We start from the raw sequence: 21,932 nt of genomic DNA, 5'->3' as shown, positions 1-21,932 counted from the left end.
CTCTACAGAGGGTGACATAGTGAGACTCTGTCTCAAAAAAAATAAAAAATAAAACTCAGAATCAACTTGAGTAATAAATATTCAAAAAATCTTGAAGAAAGAGGATTTAAGGGAAGGTGAGAGACATGGCCCTGTGGTCCTGCCAAAGTTTCATCCAGTGGTAAGAAAAAGAATCTATCCCAATGAGAAAGTTTTAAAATTACTTTTGGAAATAAAATGTAACTCAAGTGTGCTTATACAATCCACTCTTACATAGTTTGTGACTGTCTCCAATCTTCTCCAGGTTGTGTGCAGTGGAAATACGGAGATGAGGGAGGGTAGAGCAAAGGGCTCAGTGAATTTTCCTGTAGGCTACCTAAGATCCAAATTGTCCTGAGGAAGGTAAATTTTTTTCCTATGGATTGTGGGAGCAGAGCTGCCACTTGTAATACGGCCCTAGCAGTACCCAGGGGAACATAGATTATTATCTTTTAGAAATGCTACTTCTACTTCAGACAGACCTGCTACTTTTTAACTAACAATCAATTAAAATTAAAATAAAACAAATACACACCCTCCCCAGGAACTTATCATACACAATATACAAGATGAACATAAAATTCGTGTGCAATTTCAAATAGTTTACCATAGTAATTTGCATACGAACTGTATGTCCATGCTGCACAAACTGTAATATTGAAGACTTGGATTACAATATAGCTTTGGAGAAATGGACACTTAAAGATTCCTTTCTCTTGCAAGGTCCATGTGTGTTCAACATGGGATGTGCGTTCCTTACACCATTGTTGCTAAGCGAGCAGTCATCGGGAACAATCTGCTTTTGCTCTCTAAGGTGCAAGCACGGGTCCAGTTTCTCAACTGCAGGAATCACATAACAAGCAAGCTTTCAAGGGCTTCCATTGGAAAAGCCCTCAAAAAATTTGGACTTAAAAGGGAGCTCCTTAAACTCTTTTAGTGGGTGAGATTTTGTCAGTGTGCTCTGAAAAAAATTTCTTGAAGAAGATAAAATTGATAAACCATATAAAATTTCTGCAAATTTTAAGGGGCCCATTGTACAACTAGAAGGCATTGATTAGCTTTAGGTACAAAAAGAATAAGGAAAAGAACATAGATTCAGACTAATGTGAGAGAAAACAAAATGTTGGAAGGAAAGATAAAGCCATTCTTGCATACTGCATAACCAAGCTCTGAATGCTTTCATTTAGTCATAAAATAAAAAACATGAATATTCATTAAATCAAAATGATAGTATACCATTTCAAAAGAATGAGAGCTCAAAAGTGTGCACATGTGGATAGGAGCTGGAAAATGAAAGACAAATTCTCATTTTCCATAGTAGGAAGCCAAGAGATAAAGGTTATTAATAAAAAATAAAACCAAGAAATAGCAGTATAAGCATGTTATTTAGAGATATGGAGAGTTCTTAAAAGAATCAGTTAATATAGTTAGAAGTGGTTGCATCTGTGCAACAGGAAATGGGTTGGAAAAGAACACAGGAAAGTGCTGTTTGTAGCAAATCTAATGGAACCTTTTTTTTTTTTTTATTTGCAGTTTTTGGCTGGGGCTGGGTTTGAACCCACATATGGGGCCAGCGTCCTACTCCGTTGAGAAACAGGCATGGCCCCCTGATGGAACGTTTTGACATTTAAACTACATGCATAGACAAATTTGATTAAAATAAAAAGTAAATTGAAAAACACTACATTGCATATATTGAAATCTAAATATACCTACAAATTTCAATTTACAATTCTAACTACATTTTAAATTTATTTGGTATTAAATTCTCTTCCATGAGATATGCAAGCCCCACAGTCTAGCTGGAATGATAAGAACACAAAACCAAAAATATTTACTTTCCTGTAAATGGCAAAAAAAAAAAAAAAAAAAAATTAAAGCTACTGACGCTTAAGTGAATGTTCACTGTAGAATCTGAAACAAACTTTAATGGAAGCAATTTTGAACAGGAAGAAAGAAAATCTAATGTAAAGAACTCAAAATTGTATTTAAACCATTTATGAATTATTGAGAGATATCTCACATCAAAGCTGTGTCCTGCAATGTTTCTTTCAAAACTTTATGGTTCTTAGCAAAACTAACAGTGGTAAGACCATTGATCATCAGTGATTTTAACAAATTTATTCACAATGATTCAAAAAACTTTGATTTAATACCATCATGGAAAATATTCTTTGGATATTTTATTTTTACTAAAATTTCAGTTATAAAATATATTGATTAAAAAATATAAATGTTAATAAGCTTCAGTAAACATATTATTATTTAATTTACCCCATATTTATCAACGATGCTTGATTTACTAGGTCATGGAACTAAAAATTCTGACCTAAGTGAGTGCCAATTAATGTTCACGTATAGGTAGGTGAAGAAGAGATCTGACAGATTTCTAAATGCCAGACACCTCAAGTTGTCCAGACTAAATTTAGTCCTAAGATATGGAAATCACAATGGATGAGTAGCATTCCTCATTCATTTTTACCTTAATTTTTATTCTGCTTTACGATTTTACCAATCAGATGGGACCAATCAGATGGGCCAATAGGCAGGGCTAGCAAAAATTCAACTTAAAAATTCAGTAAATACAATGAGAAAAGGTTACCCAGAGGTCTAGAGTACCTATTTTACCTGTGAGATTCCAAAACCACCTTAATTCATCATTGGCACAGGAAAAACCATATACACAAATATGACTCCCCTGTGATGCATTAATCTGACCAACCACAGGTAGGATACTCCTTCTTGGGGTGCAGAGGTAGGGATGGGAAGACCAACCAAAATGAGGTATGACAATCTTTCCCTACAGTTGCCTGCAGGTATCAATTTTCGGAAAAGAAAATAAAAGAGCATATACATCTCATAACTTTTCATAATGACTACAGTTATTATGCAAGGAGAACTTTAGAAATCCTGCATTGTACACTTATAGCTCTAGTCATTTGCCATGGAAAATAAAACAAACCAACAAATTTCAAAAGGATAAGATTAATTCATGAACAGCATTATCCCCAGAGAAAGATATTACAAGCCCTAGCCATTTGGTCCCAAATACAATTTATACAACTTTAAGCAAGAAAAAAGAATCTGACGCACAAAGTTTGGCAAAATGTTTATAGAATCACCAATCTCCCAATCCCTGAGGCAGATCTCATGCTGTGCTCCAGTCCTTGCCACTCCTATACGAAATGCCTTCGTGAACAGATCCCTGGTGTTCCCCTACAGCATGCCATAGATGCTTAACTTAAAACAGATGCCAAAAGCACACACTCATACACACACATGAAAACCTTCACAGACATTCAGGAAGAGAGATCTAATTAGGTCTTCCGAGACACAGATGCTAAATTATCATAAAAAAGATATTCCCACCTATAAATAGGAAGTCAAAATATCAGTTAAAAATTGTAATTTGTGCATATACAGCTAATCAATGATAAGTTGATTGTTATGTGTAGGGGACAGGAGGGTCCTGCCTGAATTCATGTTTTGCACCTTGGCTTTGCAATGCCTCTCATGGACAGCTGTAAATTCACCTGTTCTTTAATTGTGAGTTTAGCCATGTGGCTTGCTTTGGTGAATGGACTGTTTGCACACGTCACTAAGTAGAGGTTGTACAGCTGGGCATGGTGAGTTTATTCTGTCACTGTTGCGACATCATGCCCATCTAGTCAACTGAGTGTTAAAAGGCAGGAAGCCCTGTCCTCTTTGCCCCAGCTGCCAACTACCAACTGCCCCATGATCCACACGGAGACAAGGAGAACTTACCATTGAAGCGTAACCTAAATCACCAACTTTAAGATGTGTGAACCAAGCAAATATTAATTGCTTCAAGCTCCTGAGATGTGGAGTCCCACTGCACAGCATTATTTTAACAATAGATAATGACATTGTGATCTCTCTCTCTCTCTTTTCAGAGCATTGATAAGGTTTCACCAGAAATGCGCAGAATTATTCAGTTAATACTAGAAATGGTATGATAAAAAATATCAGGTAGGATTGAGCCTGAAAATACTACACTGAAATTCATGTAACTTAGAAAGCCACATTTGGTCATTTAAATTGGCAAAACAAAATAAATATAAAAATGCATACATATGAGTACATAAATAAAATGCATACTATTTGTTTCCTGAAATTTACTTCTCCTGGCAAGAGAGACTCTATCTTTATCAAACTATCTGTCAGTTTTGGAAATGTTTGGAAAAAATATATAACCATATCTTGATAACTTTATCGCACTTATCAAAATGGGGTATGAAAACATTGTTATAGCAAACTCCATTTCCCATTAATATTGAGGCAATGTTGGATATATTTGCAAAACATAGTCATAAATTCATGGCAAGTCCTTTTGCTTCTCATCAATCATTTCATTTGTTCTTTTTCTATTACATCTTCCATTCTCCTCCACAACTAGTCCACAGCTTCACTGTCCAAGCCCCCTTACCAATATTAATCACCTCACTCATTCGACTTACAAAGTACTAAGCTATTATTCCAGTTTTATATTTCCACAAAAACTTGTATCATTTAGAAATGGAAAAGTATTTTTAAACCCCTTTAAGATACAAAGTTTTGTGTTAAAAAGATTCAGGAATATAAGGCATCTCTCTAAAACAAACCCAGGATACTATTCAAAAGAAAGTGAAACAAAATTGAATAAGCAGATTTTTTTTATTGGAACTCAATCACTAAAAAAATAACCAAAGGAAAACAATAGAATGGCTAAAGTAAGTAGCCAGGAGACAACTTTAGAAAAATTTCAAAATATAAAGAAAAAAATAGACATATGTAAAATAAAGATAAAACCAAAAGAGTGCAGGAAACGGATTTAGAAAGTTGCACCTGGGTCCAATACGAATACAGAAGGCAAATTACCCTCAATAACAACAATAATCATGAACAAAAAATGACTAGAGAGTAGAAAATAGTGACCTTAAATATGCATCACATTATAAAATAACATTATGCATGTATACAAAAGTTAAAATACTAATAACAACAAAACTGATAAAAATAGATGTTGAATCTATCTCACCAAACATGGCAAAAAACTAACAAGACTGAAATGAGTTAAATGTGATTTTAAGGCAAGATGTCTATGTAATATTACATTATTAAATATGTCCAATTTATTATATAGAATAATTTTGATATACTTCTGTATGTTCAGGAGTGTGCAAATTTTGTTAAATGTACTCATTTCAAAGGGAAACTTTAAATGGATTATTAATCATCAGAAAGGTGAATACTGTAAATCTTAAAAATAAAATCTTCATTAAAAAATGAATAAAAAATAAAATTATGACCGAGCAGGGGCACAAAATAAGTACCAGGAAGGGAAGCCAAAAACAATGTGAGAGAGAAAAGAGGGGAAAATTCACACTTATTGATAATTTGGAATGTGTTCCTATCAAGATATAAAAAAATACCAACTGTAAAACAAATGTATAGGCCTAGAGAACAAAAGGAAACTTCATTCGGTGTTATAAAATTTTTCCAGGTGAACCTCATATCAATCTAGAATTTAAAAAAAGTTTTTGAATTAGTTTCTGCTCATCATATTCCCTAAATGTATTGTTTATTTTTGTTAGCTGCTTGAAATATATATATATTTCTTTATTTAGAGGAAGAGAGAGAAATGCCTTTCTAACAATTATTTGAGAATATTTATTCTCAATGAATTATTTTTGCCCTGAACATGAGCATACCTAGGTTCTGATCCATATTCCAACTGACTCATTCTTAAGTTAGGCAAATCACCACAGCTTTGAGCCATCATCTTCTCAGTTTTAAAACAAGATGGGTATGTCATGTTGCCATATAGTTCCATTTTGAGAGCTTTATTTATTATTTCAGACACTGTGGTATGTCATATACAATCCACTCTCAATACCCCCAAGTTCTACATCTTCACTCAACCAATCATAGATCGCAAATATTGGGAGGGGAGAATAAGAAAAACAACAATGTAACAATAAAATAAAATGAATTAAAACAGTATAAAAACTACTTACCTATTTGTATAACATTTACATTGTGTCAGATATTACAAGTACTCTAGAGATGACTTAAAGTAAATGGGAGAATGTGTATGGGTTATATGCAAATGCTTCATTATTTTATATAAAGGACTTGAAAATCTGCTGATTTTAGAATCCATATGGGTCCTGGGACCACTTCCCTGAAAATAGCAAAGCAAGGGACAACTGTACATATTGCTGATTAAATCTTTATAATAGTATTTCTTGGAAAAATTTGTATCCCTGTTTATAGATAATGAAACTAAGTCCAAGAGGCATTAAGTGATCGGCCATTATGCAGTACTGCATCTAGGTGGTTGTAATAAAACAGCTAATATCAAGCGTGGAAGAACTGACAGCATGATTAGTTAGACATGCTAATTTCCTACACTATATAATTTCAGAAGAATTAGAAAGAGTTTATTCCCATTAGCCGCTGCCTCCTATTTTTCTTGTGTCACCATCAGGGATGCATTACTTTGGAATACTAAGTACTATTAAAATGGGAATTGACATATAGCAGCATGGTTTAAATCATTAAATATCAAGCTGATAAAATAGTCCAGTCAGAGAGAAGGCACAAGATTTCAATAGACAGGAATAAAACATGAGCAAAAATTTAAAAAGTTCCCCAAAGCAAATTTTATCTATTTCACACGTTTTGCAGTTGGCTGGGAAAGTACAGCAGTTACTCTTTTTCAATATTCTGTAAAAGCAAATCTGGAATCCCAAACAGGGAGAATGCTAATGAATTCAAAACACTTTCAGACCAACTAGAAATGTTAGAACTTCTGGTAGATGGAGTTATAGGAACTTATCTGGGTCTAGGAAATGGTGTAAGGAAAAAAGATAGCAATTCAAAACAGGAGAAAGTTAACAGAGACAGTTTCATTCCAGAAAAACTGAACAACACCAGCAGCTACTTAGCTGCCAGAGATGTTTTCTTTTTCAAATGGAGGATCCTAGAAGAAATGGATAGTGAAAAGCTCCTACTGAGCTCAATCCTTCACACTTGACCCAATAAGTCCCTGACAATCAGTGATTGTTGGTGTCTAGGGCTAAAATCCTTTTGCTATCTCAGATCAGAAAAAAAAAAAAAATCAAAAAAATGAAACAAAACCAAACGGAAGTCTTGACTTCATTTTGAGACTGGAATGTGTCAAAAGATTGTGAGTATTCCTGGCACTAAAAATTAGTCATTGTGTATTCCCTAAATTTTCACAAAGGACTGAGGAATCAGAGGTCCTATGATGTTAGAAAAACCAGCATCCTCTCCCTAATGGGAAAAAATATTAGACAGCAATAATAATCCTAATTAACAATAATAAGCCAAAATGTTTATAATGTCAGATATTGTGCTACTTGCTTTACAAAGACATTTTTGTTCCTCGAATAGCCAAGACATTACTCAGAAATAAAAACAAAGCAGGAGGAATCACGCTACCAGACCTCAGACTATACTATAAATCAATAGTGATCAAAACAACATGGTACTGGCACAAAAACAGAGAGGTAGATGTCTGGAACAGAATAGAGAACGAAGAGATGAACCCAGCTACTTACCGTTATTTGATCTTTGACAAGCCAATTAAAAACATTCAGTGGGGAAAAGATTCCCTATTTAACAAATGGTGCTGGGTGAACTGGCTGGCAACCTGTAGAAGACTGAAACTGGACCCACACGTTTCACCATTAACTAAGATAGACTCTCACTGGACTAAAGATTTAAACCTAAGACATGAAACTGTAAAAATACTAGAAGAAAGTGCAGGGAAAATTCTTGAAGTAATCGGTCTGGGTGAATATTTTATGAGGAGGACCCCCCGGGCAATTGAAGCAGCTTCAAAAATACACTACTGAGACCTGATCAAACTAAAAAGCTTCTGCACAGCCAAGAACACAATAAGTAAAGCAAGCAGACAGCCCTCAGAATGGGAGAAGATATTTGCAGGTTATGTCTCTGACAAAGATTTAATAACTAGAATCCACAGAGAACTCAAACGTATTAGCAAGAAAAGAACAAGGGATCCCATCGCAGGCTGGGTAAGGGACTTGAAGAGAAACTTCTCTGAAGAAGACAGGCTCACGGCCTACAGACATATGAAAAAATGCTCATCATCCTTAATCATCAGAGAAATGCAAATCAAAACCACTTTGAGATATCATATAACTCCAGTAAGATTAGCCCATATCACAAAATCCTAAGACCAGAGATGTTGGCGTGGATGTGGAGAAAAAGGAACACTTCTACACTGCTGGTGGGAATGCAAATTAATACATCTTTCCTTTTGGAAAGATGTTTGGAGAACACTTAGAGATCTAAAAATGAATCTGCCATTCAATCCTATAATTCCTCTACTAGGTATATACCCAGAAGACCAAAAATCACATTATAACAAAGATATTTGTACCAGAATGTTTATTGCAGCCCTATTCATAATTGCTAAGTCATGGAAAAAGCCCAAGTGCCCATGGATCCACGAATGGATTAATAAATTGTGGTATATGTACACCATGGAATATTATGCAGCCTTAAAGAAAAATGGAGACTTTACCTCTTTCATGTTTACATGGATGGAGCTGGAACATATTCTTCTTAGTAAAGTATCTCAAGAATGGAAGAAAAAGTACCCAACGTACTCAGCCCTACTATGAAACTAATTTATGGCTTTCACATGAAAGCTATAACCCAGTTATGACCTAAGAATATGGGGAAGGGGAAAAGGGAGGGAGGGGAAGGGGGAGGTTGGGCGGAGGGAGGGTGATTGGTGGGATCACACCTACGGTGCATCTTACAAGGGTACATGTGAAACTTACTAAATGTAGAATATAAATGTCTTAACACAATAACTAAGAAAATGCCAGGAAGGCTATGTTAACCAGTGTGATGAAAATATGTCAAATGGTCTATAAAACCAGTGTATGGTGCCCCATGATTGCATTAATGTACACAGCTATGATCTGATAAAAAAAAAAAGACTTTTTTGTTTAATACTCTCAACAACCTCATGAAGTAGTCACTGAATTTTACATTTGAAGAAACTGAAAATTATTTGAAATGGCTAAAACCAATTCATCTATTAAGCAATGGACCATGATCTGAGATTAGCTCTGAATGCAAAGCTTTCATTCTTAATCATGAAATATGTAAACATTTTGAGTTTTATTGACAAGCTGTTATTTTGGTGAGGCTCATCCTGCTACTTTTCTAGGTAGCATCCTTCATTTAAAAAAATTCACAATAATTTGTATATGAATTTTAGCAGTATAAAAAACAAAAATAATAGAATTAAATTCTTTTTTTGAATGCCTAATTTTAAAATGCTATTTTCTAAATAGGATTGAGGATGCTGAAAATGCACTTTGTACTCCACTGACTAAAATCATTCGTTAGGTCAAGACGGATGCCGACATACTCATAAAGTGTTCTTATACAACACACAGTGTAATAACTAAAGCTAAATGAAATGGTTCATTAAAATTGTTTCCTTTGCTGTTAATGCAATTGTCTGAGACCCTATGCTCAGGGCAGAGTCTAGATGATAAAATTGTTGTCACTGTGACCAATATGATAACACCTAGTTGTAAAGGTATAAAAACAAAAGGCCTCAGATAATTAGATGGTGGTGCAGAATGGGGTACACACTATGATGAGGAAGATACAACTGAAGTGATGTAGACATTGATTCAAAGTAGGGAAAAGTAGACACTAGCTATGGTGCAACTGATGGCTCCATGGTTGCAAATAAGAATATGTCACCCTAGGCAAGTCCCTTGTTCCTCTGGGTCTTACTGTCTTCATGTTTGCAACAAAGACATCAATATCCCTTATCCTTTGGGGAATACAGGTGTTTGGGGGGAATTTTGGTAGGAAACAGTGCATATGAGGTCTGACAATTACATTTTCAAACTCATCCTAGAAAAAGTACTACATACCTCAATGCTGAATATCACTATGGTCACCTTCAAAGTACTCCCTTCGACCATCTGGTGAGTGTGGTGATATTCAGCAATATGTAGCACTTTTTCTAGGATGAGTTTGTAAACTTAATTGCCTGACCACGCGTATTCACATATATGTGGTTTTATAGAAAATCCAAAGTATCTTAGCCCCTGGAGCTGAAGGTCCCTAAATTAAATCCTATGTCTAGTCTTTCTCAGATCTATCATGCTCTCCTATTTCCCTTTCTTATACCAAAAAATAAAAATGCATAGACTAAGATTTGACCTGTCTCCTATGACACTTTCCAGAATTACATATCATAATGAAATAATGAAAATGGTACTTTGGCACTATGTTTGTATTTGAGAGTGTTTAATGCATGTAAATAAGCATAATTTTAATGACTGTATTTGCAACTAAAATCCATGTTCTCCTAGGCTTTACTTTCCATCCCGCTCTAACCACAATCTTCTATTTATCAGTGACTCTATTCTTTCTGTCAGGATACTTCAAAGTGGTTAAATCTTTGATTACAGACAGGCTTGATGCTTGCTGGACAATTCAAGGGCTATTTACAGCATCTCTTGTGAAAATGGGTGGGACAAGAGCAGCCAGTGTGATGTGAGGAAAAACTACCTCTGGTTCCTTTACTCCTAGACCACCATAGATACTATCACATCTGTCTATCTGTCTTAGTCCATTTTCTATTGCTGTAACTGAATAAAACACACTGGGATAGACATTTATTCAGCTCATTGTTCTGGAGACGGAGAAGTCTATGACCATGGTGCTAGATTTGAGTAAAGGCCGTCCTCCTGTTGCATCATGAGCATCATGTGGTGAAACAGAGCTAGCCCAGGAGTGTCTGCTTCCTCTCTTTACAATGCCAGCAATGCAATCATGAGAGTCCCATTTTAACAGCCTCATCTAATCCTAGTTACTTCCCAGAGGCACGCGGTCAATTACCATATAAATTTTGGTATTTTGCTTCCAATCCATGGAATTTAGGAGACACATTTAAAGCACACCACCAGCCTTTTACCCAGCATAACTTATGAAGCCTGGTGGGAGTGGGGGTGGGGAGAAACAGAGAAAGAGGTATCATGTGCCGTAGAAATCATACTCAGGCCACATCATACTAGAAATCATACTAGCCACATCTCTACTGAGGGACAAACCTGCAGCTTGAACCATGTTTATTGACTATTCTCCACATATCCAGATCCCCAAATATCCATGCCCAATTGACCCTGACGCTGTTTTCAGGATTTTCTTGATCCTGTTTCTAGACCTGAAGGTTGTCATGATTTGCTGCTTCCTAGGGCTGTGGGTGGATAGCAAGGAAAGGGTGAGTGTCCACTGGGTATGGAAGGCCACACAGTGCAGAGAAAAGGCTGGGCTGGGAGGAGAAACAGTACTCTCTGGAGGCCAGAGAGCCCTGGACAGCCCAACATTTCCCTAACTCAAATCAAAATGCTGTGCCTAAGAACTATAAAGGTGAGCCAGGACATTGTTAAGGTAAATTTATGAAAATAGATTAGAATATATATTTCAAATAAGTTTCATCGCTTGACTTACAGACTTTAAATATTTACAGATGCGACATGTATACCTCCATCTACATCCTTGTCCCAGGACTGCAATATTGCTAATGAGTCTACACGTTAGTATTCTCCAAGATTATCCCTTTACATCCAACCCAAAGACTAAATCACCTGTATCTAGCCTCTTCAGGACAGTTGTCTGCTTCTTCTATTACTTTCCAGACTTTTTATATAGTATACGCTTTATGCAACATGCTCTACTAACAAAACTTTTTTCTGCAAATCAAGATTACTTCTGCAAATTTTTTTTATGTTATGGGTTTTTAAAGCCTTTTTTAAAAGTAAAGGTAAGAAATAAATAATAATATAGGTGGTTCCTTTTATGATGTCAGACCTTTGGAAAACATTGTAAAATCTAGCCTTTCCAGACTTGAGTATACAGCAGTAATACTACTAGAGAAAGATAGGAGTATTGAAAAATTGCCAGCCAGTTTGCATGGTTTGCATCCTGCTGCATCAGCCTCTGAAAGCTGCTGGGATTACAGGCACTCACCATGGCACCTGGCTGGGTTTTTCCATTTTTTTCATGAGTCAGGGTCTCATTCTCACTCAGGCGAGTTTCAAACTCCTGAGCTCAAACAATTCTCCCACCTCAGCTTCCCACAGTGCTGGTATAACAGGCGTGAGCCACCGTGCCCGGCGAATAGCATATTTCAAATAGCATATTTCAAGTGAAAAATGACCTATAAATGTTAGTTTAATCTCCTACCAATGGAAAACCACTTCTGTGATAGTCTCCTCAGGTGGTCAGCCAGACGTTACTTTTCAAAATTCACATTATCAATATCAAGACTAGTGATTTTCTTCAGGGAGAAAACTCACTAGTCTTTCATGAAGCCAAGGTTTTATTTCTTGATAATTATACTTCCTGGTTCCATTTCTTCCTGTCAAATGACATGGAATAAAGACTACACCTTCCTTTATGATCGTATTACAGTAACTCTCAAGTTCTCTTTTTCCACTGTAAATATTATCATGTTCTTAGGCTGAACCTTGCCTCTTACAGCTTCCTTCTGTGATGGATCTTGGATGTGTGAACTCCTTTCAAATGTACTTAGGCAAGAGTTTTCCCTGTAATCTATACTTACCCAACTACTCCCAATGCAACCAATTTGGATCTTTAGATATTTTCTTTGATTATTTTTATTTGGAAAGTGTGTCAGAGACTCTCCTTAAAATCAGTGAGAGCATTGTACAACCACATTTTATTTTTTTTCAAAATTAATTTCTGAATTTTTGGAGATATACCTATACCTTTTGTCTTCTTCCTTTGCTATGGGTCTTCTAAAAATGAAAGTCATGGTCATTTTGTCAATGATGTCATCTTAGTTTCATATTTAGGAAAATTTTTTTCAAACCAGTTTTTCTACCTGGGAGCCATTATTGTGAAAAAGTATTTTTCCCTATAAACTAAAATAACAAATTTATATTCTCATTTATTCCAACATCAAACTAATAGCTCTTACTCTAAGTCATCGCTTTGGTTCTCTGCCATATAATGTTTATATTTTTGGCAAGGAAAGAAGAGTAAGTAGCAGGGCAGTGCCTGTGGCTCAAAGGAGTAGGGTGCTGGCCCCATATACTGGAGGTGATGGGTTCAAGCCCGGCTCTGGCCAAAAACTGGCTATGATATTTATATTTATATAAGTATATATATTTGTATAAGTATACACAGCAAATAACTCCTAACTACACAAGAGAATAGTCCTGGTAAAATTCAAATTTATGTAGAAACCCCTCTCTCAAGGAGATGGAACTTAACTCCCCACCTCTTGAGGATGGATTATGCTTACTAACTGCTTCTAAAAATAGATTATAGATGGTGGCGCCTGTGGCTCAAAGAAGTAGGGCGCTGGCCCCATATACCGGAGGTGGCGGGTTCAAACCCGGCCCCAGACAAAAACTGCAAAAAAATAAATAATAATAATAAAAATAAATAAAAATTGAATATAGAAAGAATGCAGAAAAAAGAAGACAATCAAACAAACAAATAAACCCTACAGTGAAGAACCTGGCAACTACTACCTTGGCCCTGTGATTATGGCTGACGTTACCAATGATGCTATGTAACCTTTATGTGTATGATGTGGTCAAAATAGCAATTGAGCATGATAGCCTTCCTCGCTAAAATCCATAATCCCAGTCATATCATAAAAAAAGACAAATCTAAATTTAGTAACATTCTACAAAATATCTACCAACAATCTTCAAAATTGTCAAACTTATCAAAAACAAAGCAAATCTGAGAAACCATCCAAGTCAAGAGGAACCTAAGGATACATTAGTAAATATAAATGTGGGATCTTACAGGGGATTCTGAAACAGATAAAGGAAATTAGGAATAAAAAGCCTAATGAAATCAGAATAAAGTTTAGCTAAGAGTCAAAATATATCATTTATAAATTGGTTATAATTTATATAGTATATATGAATGAATATTATTATAAAAATAATAGCATCTATTTTCTCTATCAATCATAAGCATGAGTAGAATCCTAAGTCCGTAGGTAAAAATGAAATCAGAAAAATTCCTAGAGACCAGTGTCAGTCATTGTAATCATTTTAGAGGGGCAAGAGCATTTGGTCTTTAAATGAGACTTTGAATTAATTGTCTAAACATTTAAAAACAAAAGGTTTTATTATGTGATTCTTATCTTAAATGATTCTGTCCCAAACCAAAATGGGAGACTCTCTATATCATGTACTTTATACTTATGTTTTACTGCGATTTCTCTTTTCACACATCAATCTTTCTTCTACAAAACCAAATAAGTACCTTGAAGTTAGCAGACATCATATCTGAATTATCACTTTATTTGCCCCTTACACATTTTTCTTTGCTTAATTTTATATTTTTTACTAATATATTAAATTTTCCTACATGCATAATTGGCATTATATATTTTATGAAATTCTAAAATTCAGTAAAAATCATATACTGTTGGACAAATGTGTTTTTTAGACTATCTAGAATTCACACAAAAAATTTGTCATTTGTCATTTTCCTTTGCTGTGAAGCTACTTATTGAGATCATGCTAGTTTTGTGTTGAGTATAAGTTTAAAAATATTTAATTAGGAAGGCAAAATTTTAACTTTTTACATAGTATTATTATGAACAATATATTTGTCGATGGCATTAGTATCTGCTCATTGATTTGACTCTTGTATCTCAGTATCATATTGACCTTTATAAGATTTTTTTCTAAAAGTTATTTATCTTTATATAAACTTATGAACATAAACTTCATGCTGAAGTTTATTTGTACATTCATCTTATTTATATATTTAAGAAAGTGTAATGTTGGCTATTTCTGTTTGTATTATTTGGATTACACAAAGATAAGATGTATGTCACTGGTTCTAGCAAAGTGTCTAAAAATTCCATCAGATCAATAAAATTACTTATTCAAAAACAGAACTGATAATTTGTTTTTAATACATCTCCAATCAAAATTTTTATATGCAAGCAAGGGTGCTTTATTCCTGTTGCAGCTTACAGGGTTTTGATAAGGCGTTTACATACACTGTCTAATAAGATTGCTTCAAAATGACACCTAGACAGTTTCACTAAAATTAAATCATTATGAAAGAATCTTTGGTATTGGGACAGAATGCTATATTGCGATTCAAAAACCTAGACAAAACTTTAATTCTTAAGTTTCACGGTCAAATACATGTTTTGCACTATAAAGGTGATGATACGTAGTACACTGAGCAAAAGTTATGTTTGCAACACAAAATAGAATACTTTCTAGGGACTTAATATTCATATGAATTATGAAACAGAAGTCCAATAGTAAAATATAATTATTATTAATCTGGTAAGATACCAAAACTTTCATACCTTAAGTTGACCTTGTGTTTTTATAATGGTTTTTCTTTTTTTTTTTTACAATCAGGTTAAGATGGATTTTACTAGATAAGTCATCTTCCAGATCTTGCTGTAAAAGCTGATTTCTTAAGAGAAGGCTATAGGCATAAAAATTGAATAATGTACGCAATATCATTTCTGAAGTTTGAATTAGAGTGCTAAAATTTCTGGTAAAGGCTGAATTTATTGTCGTATGTGAGGTATCTTGGATGCTATCAAATAGCAGGTGTTACAAGGATGAAGGAGGATTTCTTAAGGCAAAGACTTCAACTTACCAGGCAACCTCTATCTTTCTGTTAAGGGTGCCTTCACCTCTCTCCCACCTTCCTCCATTCTTTATCAGGATAGACTAGCATTGCGGCTTAACATTGGGAAATACAACTAGTGACTAGGGGACTTTGGAAGATGTTACAATTGTGTTACTTATAAAATGTGATGAAAATCCTTTATTCATATGATACAACTGATCTTTGTTGTTTGACTGCCAAGAAATGAAGGAGCCGGTGAGGCCAGTGAAATTTCCTAAACTTTCTATAAATGCATTCTCTGTCTTATCTTATACACAATGTGTTTTCTTGGGTCTACAATCAATTCTTAATGGAATAGGGTCAGGCTGATTCATGATAATTAAAAAGAAATAATTACAACTTAAAAAGCCATCAGCTCTTTTCTGAGTTTATCCAAAGGAGAACCTTTCCACACGATATACAAACTTAAGGTAGACATGATTCTAAGCATAAAGGAAAGTAATAAGTAAATAATTGGACATGAGTGTTATTACAGGGTCTGTTCCCAAAGTTTATCCATCTAGAGCAGTGGTTCTCAACCTTCCTAATGCTGTGGCCCTTTAATACAATTCCTGTGGGTCACAACCCATAGGTTGAGAACCACAGATCTAGAGACTAATGAATGTTTGCATTTAGCTTGACATCTAATTCACCAAACAAAAAATAATTTTGATCTCTATTTTTCTATTTTATATCTTCTCCCTCATTCCCACCCACACCTGCCAAATATCTGTCATGCTCTATATTACCTATTACTATAATAAAAAATACCCACAAACTTAGTGGTTTCAAACAATTCAATATTAGATTTCATAGTTCCTTTTTTCATATCTTAATGCTCCTTGATTTTTTAAAATTTATTTCAGATAAATACAAGGGTACAAATGATTAGTTTATATTGTTTGCGTTTCTTAGGTAAAGTTTAAGTTATAGTTGAACTCTTTACCCAGGGGGCATGCTGTATACCCTTACCTTGTGCACTTTAGGTGAGAGCTTACCAATCTTCCTTCCTCCTCCCCTCTCTGAATTCCCTCCTCCCCCACACCTCCACTTGAAATTAAGTGTGTTTTTCTCTCGTGTAGGAATATAGTTGTTTATCTACTGGTTTTGTGTTAGTATTGCATACATTGGATACTTGCTTTTCCATTCCTGTCATACTTTACTAAGAAAAATGTTCTTCAATTCCATCCAGGTAAATACAAAGGATATAAAGCCTCCATCTTTTTATGGCTGAATAGTATACCATAGTTTATTAATCCATTCATGAGTTGATGGGCACTTAAGTTGATTCCATGTCTTAGTGATTGCGAGGAGCTGCATTGACTAGTGCAAATGTCCTTATGGGGAAATGATTTTTTTTTTCTTCTGGGTATATACCTAATAATGGGATTGTGGGATCAAATGGGAACATCTACTTTCATTTGAAGGATTCAACATACTTCTTTCCATACAGGTTGTATTAGTTTGCAATCCCGCCAGCAGTGTAAAAGTCTTCCCTTCTCTCCACATCCAGGCCAGCATCCGCAGCTTTGGGACTTTGTGATGTAGGCTATTCGCCCTGGGGTCAGGTGGTATCTCAGAGTAGTTTTGATTTGCATTTCTCTGATGATTAGAGATGATGAGCAGTTTTTTGGGTATTTGTTGGTCATACATCTGTCTTCTTACTAAGGGTTCTGCTCATGTCTCTTGCCCATTTAAAAAATGTGATTTTCTGCTTTTTTCTTGTTGATTAGTTTGACTTCTCTGTAAATTCTAGTTAGCCCTTTGCAGGTTTGTAGCATGCAAATATTTTTGCCCATTCCAAAGGTTGTCTGTGTGCATTAATTGTTACACCCTTAGCTGTGTAGAAGGTTTTTAGCTTGATCATGTCCCATTCATTTACTTTTGGAGTTGTTTCAATTGCTAAGGGGGTCTGTTCATAAAATCTTTTCCCAGGTTAATATTATTAAGAGTTTTTCCCACATTTTTCTCTAGAACTTTTATTGCTTTGTGTCTGAAATTTAAATCTTTTATCCATCAAGGGAGAGTTAATTTTTGTAAGTGTTGAGAGGGGTGAAAAGGAGTTAATTAGTTTCTGTAAGTGGTGAGTCTCTGTTTTCAGTCTCCTGCATGTGGCTAACCAATTCTTCCAGCACCATTAATTAAATAAGGATTATTTTCCCCAGTATAGAACAGAGAACTAGAGATGAACCCAGCCACTTACCACCATTTGATCTTCGATAGATTTTATAATTCTTTATGTCAGAAATATACTAGGCTAAAATTGAGGTGTCAGGAGATTATATTCCTTTCTGGAGTCTCCACAGGACAATCCATTTCTTGCTCATTTGGTTGCAGGCACATTTCAGTCCCTGTAGTTGTAGGGTCAAGGTCCCTGTCTTTTTGACAGCTGTAAACTGAGATCTATTCCCAACATGCAGAAGCCAGCGCATTCTATGGCTCATTCTATTCCTCCATGATCAAAGGAAGCAATAGAGAATCACATCCTTCTCACGTCCCATCTCTCTGATGAGCCTTCTGTCTTCCCTGTCCACTTTTAAGGATTCATTTAATTGGACTGGTCCATGTGGATGCAGATCACTTTCTCAGTTTGAAATCTATACCCTCATTTAATTTACAACCTTAAAATTCCCTTTTGCCATTGTCATGGGCTGTGAGAGTTAGAATGAGGTGACTTTTTTTTTTTTTGTATGTTCAGGATTTTCCCATTCAGTCATAGATCTTATTTTCCTTACCGTGGTTGTAAGTATTTCTCACTTTTTAAAATAATTTTTGTTTCAAAATATTAGAGGGCATAGCATTCTTTTTAATTTTTATTCTTTTACCTTTATTCTTCACCTCTCTCCCACCCTCACTCCTTCTTAGTTTCCAGTGTCCTTTACATGACCTTATGACCATGTGTACCCATAATTTAGCTTCCACTTATTAGTGAGAACATACGGTGTTTGCTTTTCCATGCCTAAGATATTTCACTTAAGATATTGGTCTCCATTTCCATCCAAGTTACTGCAAATGATATTATTTCATTCCTTTTAGTGACTGTATAGTACTCCTTGGTATATATACACCACATCCTTTTTATTGACTCATCAATTGATGAGCACTTAAGTTGATTACATATCTGTGCAATTGTAAATTGTGCTGTAATAAACATTCAATTATAGCTGTCTTTTTAACATAATGTGTTTTTCCTTTTTGGTAGATACCCAGTAGTAGGATTAGTCAGTTTAATGATAGGTCTACCCTTAGTTCTTTGAAGATCTCCATTCTGTTTTCCATAGAGGTTGTACTCATTTGCACTCCCACCAATAGTGTATAAGCATTTCTTTTTCATCATGAACACATCAAAATCTATTTTTTTTTAAAATAATAGCCATCCTCATAGGGGGAAGGTGGTAGGTATCTCATGGTGGTTTTTATTTGCATTCCCCAGATTTCTCACTTTCAGTCTTCTTTTCTATACCTCTCTATACCCAGAAGGTCTTTTTATGCAAAGTGGATAATTTATTTTAAAAAATAGATGGGATTCTTATTTCTTCTCCTGGTTGACATTTATTCATTGTCTAACAAAAGGCACCCTGTATAGAAAATGCATCAATATCAAGTCATAACTTTGAACATTGTTTGAACAATAATGCATTGTACAAACATTGGAAAAATTAGGCAACCAACATTGCAAACAGCACGATCTTTTAGCAGCCATTAATTCATATAACATACTCAGCAGCATGTGAATATGGGATTAATCAAGCTTTATAGTTTTCCTGAGTCTCACGTTTCAAGGTAAGAATCATATTTTCTGTACTTCATTTTGAGAGCATAAGTTTATAATGGCATTTTATTACCTTGGAGTAGAGATATATTTTTGGTTTTCCTCAAGGAACAGTAGTTTGATCCTATGATACAATATGCTTCTTCCTTCTTTTTATTTTTTAGAAAAGTTTTGAATTCTTAGCTGTTGCTTGTTAGTGTTATTGCTGAATTTAAATCACAATAATATTAGGACATAGATATCAAGGTTAAAATAAACTTCTCTAATTTTTGGAAAGCATGAAGAGCATATATAATTCCTTCTGTAAAAATGACAAAGAAAAAAATTAAGGAAAAGAGCTTGGTCTAATTTGCTAACAAAATATGGAGACCTAATAGTGGAATTTGACTCCACTATCTATCCAAAACATCTACATATATTCTCTGTGCTTCAGAAATATATGTATTTCAAATTTACTTTGAATTGCTCTTTTCTACTTTCTTTTCCCTTTGCTCTCCAACCCCATTACCCTGAATAAGTTGATGTTTTGGATATTTTCTATTTTGAAAGAGTAATGCATTTTTTGAAAATGAAATAATAATAATAAACCCCCACTAGCAACTGCTAGTCGACTTGGGAACTCAAAATTAAATTAAATTCTTGTGCACATCACCACTATAAAATTTACCAATGGCACTTTTAAAAAATGTGCTGATGATGCACAAAAGGAAATGAAATCCGTTTTGGAGGGGAAATAAATAAGCTCTCTGCAGTGGGCAGGCTCTGTCCCCAAGCAATAGCCTTGAGTCTATAAAGGACTGAATGTTTGAAATGAGGACATATATAAAATCAAGGAAGAAGTCATATTCTCATTATGTATTTTGCCAGTTCCAGTACAAAGTACACTCTCTCGTTAGTCTCACATTCATCAACCTATTGACAGTTTTTATTCAGCTCCAAATGAATGACAATGTATAACATCTGGATTGCCAATACCACATAGCTATACACATATTTTGAAGTGGAAAAGCCAAGTATTAACATTTTATTTTTCACACAGATTACAAGCAATAATACAATATCATGCATATAACTCAATAGTCATCTTTGAAAATACACCCAGAAAATGAAATCTAACCTAAAAATGCTTAGTAATAAGGAATATTCATGAAATTCAATTTTTTGTGCTTACTCTTTGATAAAAAGTAAAATATAGTGGAAACTGATAGAAAAAGTGAATGTAAAGGAAAAAATAGAAGTTTATTCAAAAATTTGTTGGAGAGTTGGAAAAAGAGGAAATGCGGGGAATGAGAAATCAAATTCATCTTTGTGTTATACTTTTTTTTTTTTTTGCAGTTTTTGGCTGGGGCCAGGTTTGAACCCCCAACCTCCAGTATATGGGGCCGGCGCCCTACTCCTTTGAGCCACAGGTGCCACCCTTGTATCAAGCTTTTAATGTGTAGATTCTCCTAGTGAGCTTCAATGGTTGGGATTAAAGGCTACTAATTATTTGCAAATAATTTATGCCCTTAAGAAGTCTCTAAAATTTTTGCTCAGGAATTTATGTGTTACATAGAGACCAAACATAATGATAATAATAATAATAAGATGACTTTCAGTTATTCACCCATTGTCCCATGTGTCTGTGTATCTATCCGTATATTACTTTCTAAACTTGCATTAAATATGAGTGTTTTCAGAGTGTATAAATGATTACCCTATTTGTTTACCTTTTTCTACAAAAGCTATGTACTTCATCAAATTTCTGTTTTTCTGCCATTTGAAGAATGTTCTGATAAATAAAATTACTGTGCTTAGAGGTGGGCAAGGCATAATGCCAGATCTCCAAGAAAACCCCATGCTCAAAAACATTATGTACTCTCAGTTCTCCTTAGGATAAATGATAAAAATAAGTTACTTAATTTCCCTGTGCCTCAGTTTCCTTTTTAAGTAAAACATAAAAGTTGTAGTATCTACCTCAAAGGGTTCTTGGTGAAGATTAAATGGTATTAAACCAGCAAAGTCTCTAGGGTAGAGTTTGGTCTGCATCAAGTATTTGATCATTGTTAGCCTTTATTTTTATTACCTTAATTCCTGTTTATAGGTAAGTCCATCATAATCACAGTCACAGTGGCCTCAAGAAGTAAAAGCTCAAGTGCTCTCAGATGTGCAAACTATTAATGTATTAGTCAGTATTCTTCAGATAAATAGAACAAACAATTGTTTGTTGGGGCTTAGAAGCCTGACAATTCCCCACCTCCCAACCCCTACCACCAGGTTACCACTGCTGATCTAAGTTTCTGAGTCTGAAGACCCAAGAACCAGGAACTCCTAGGTTGAAAGGAAGGCAGGAGAAGATGGATGTCTCTGTTCACAAAGAGAAAATTCACTCTCCTTTGCTTTTTGTTCTCTTTGAGCTCCCAGGGGTTTGGGT

Source organism: Nycticebus coucang, chromosome 3 (genome assembly GCF_027406575.1).
Source record: "Nycticebus coucang isolate mNycCou1 chromosome 3, mNycCou1.pri, whole genome shotgun sequence".
NCBI lineage: Eukaryota > Metazoa > Chordata > Mammalia > Primates > Lorisidae > Nycticebus > Nycticebus coucang.
This window is presented reverse-complemented; position numbering follows the sequence as displayed.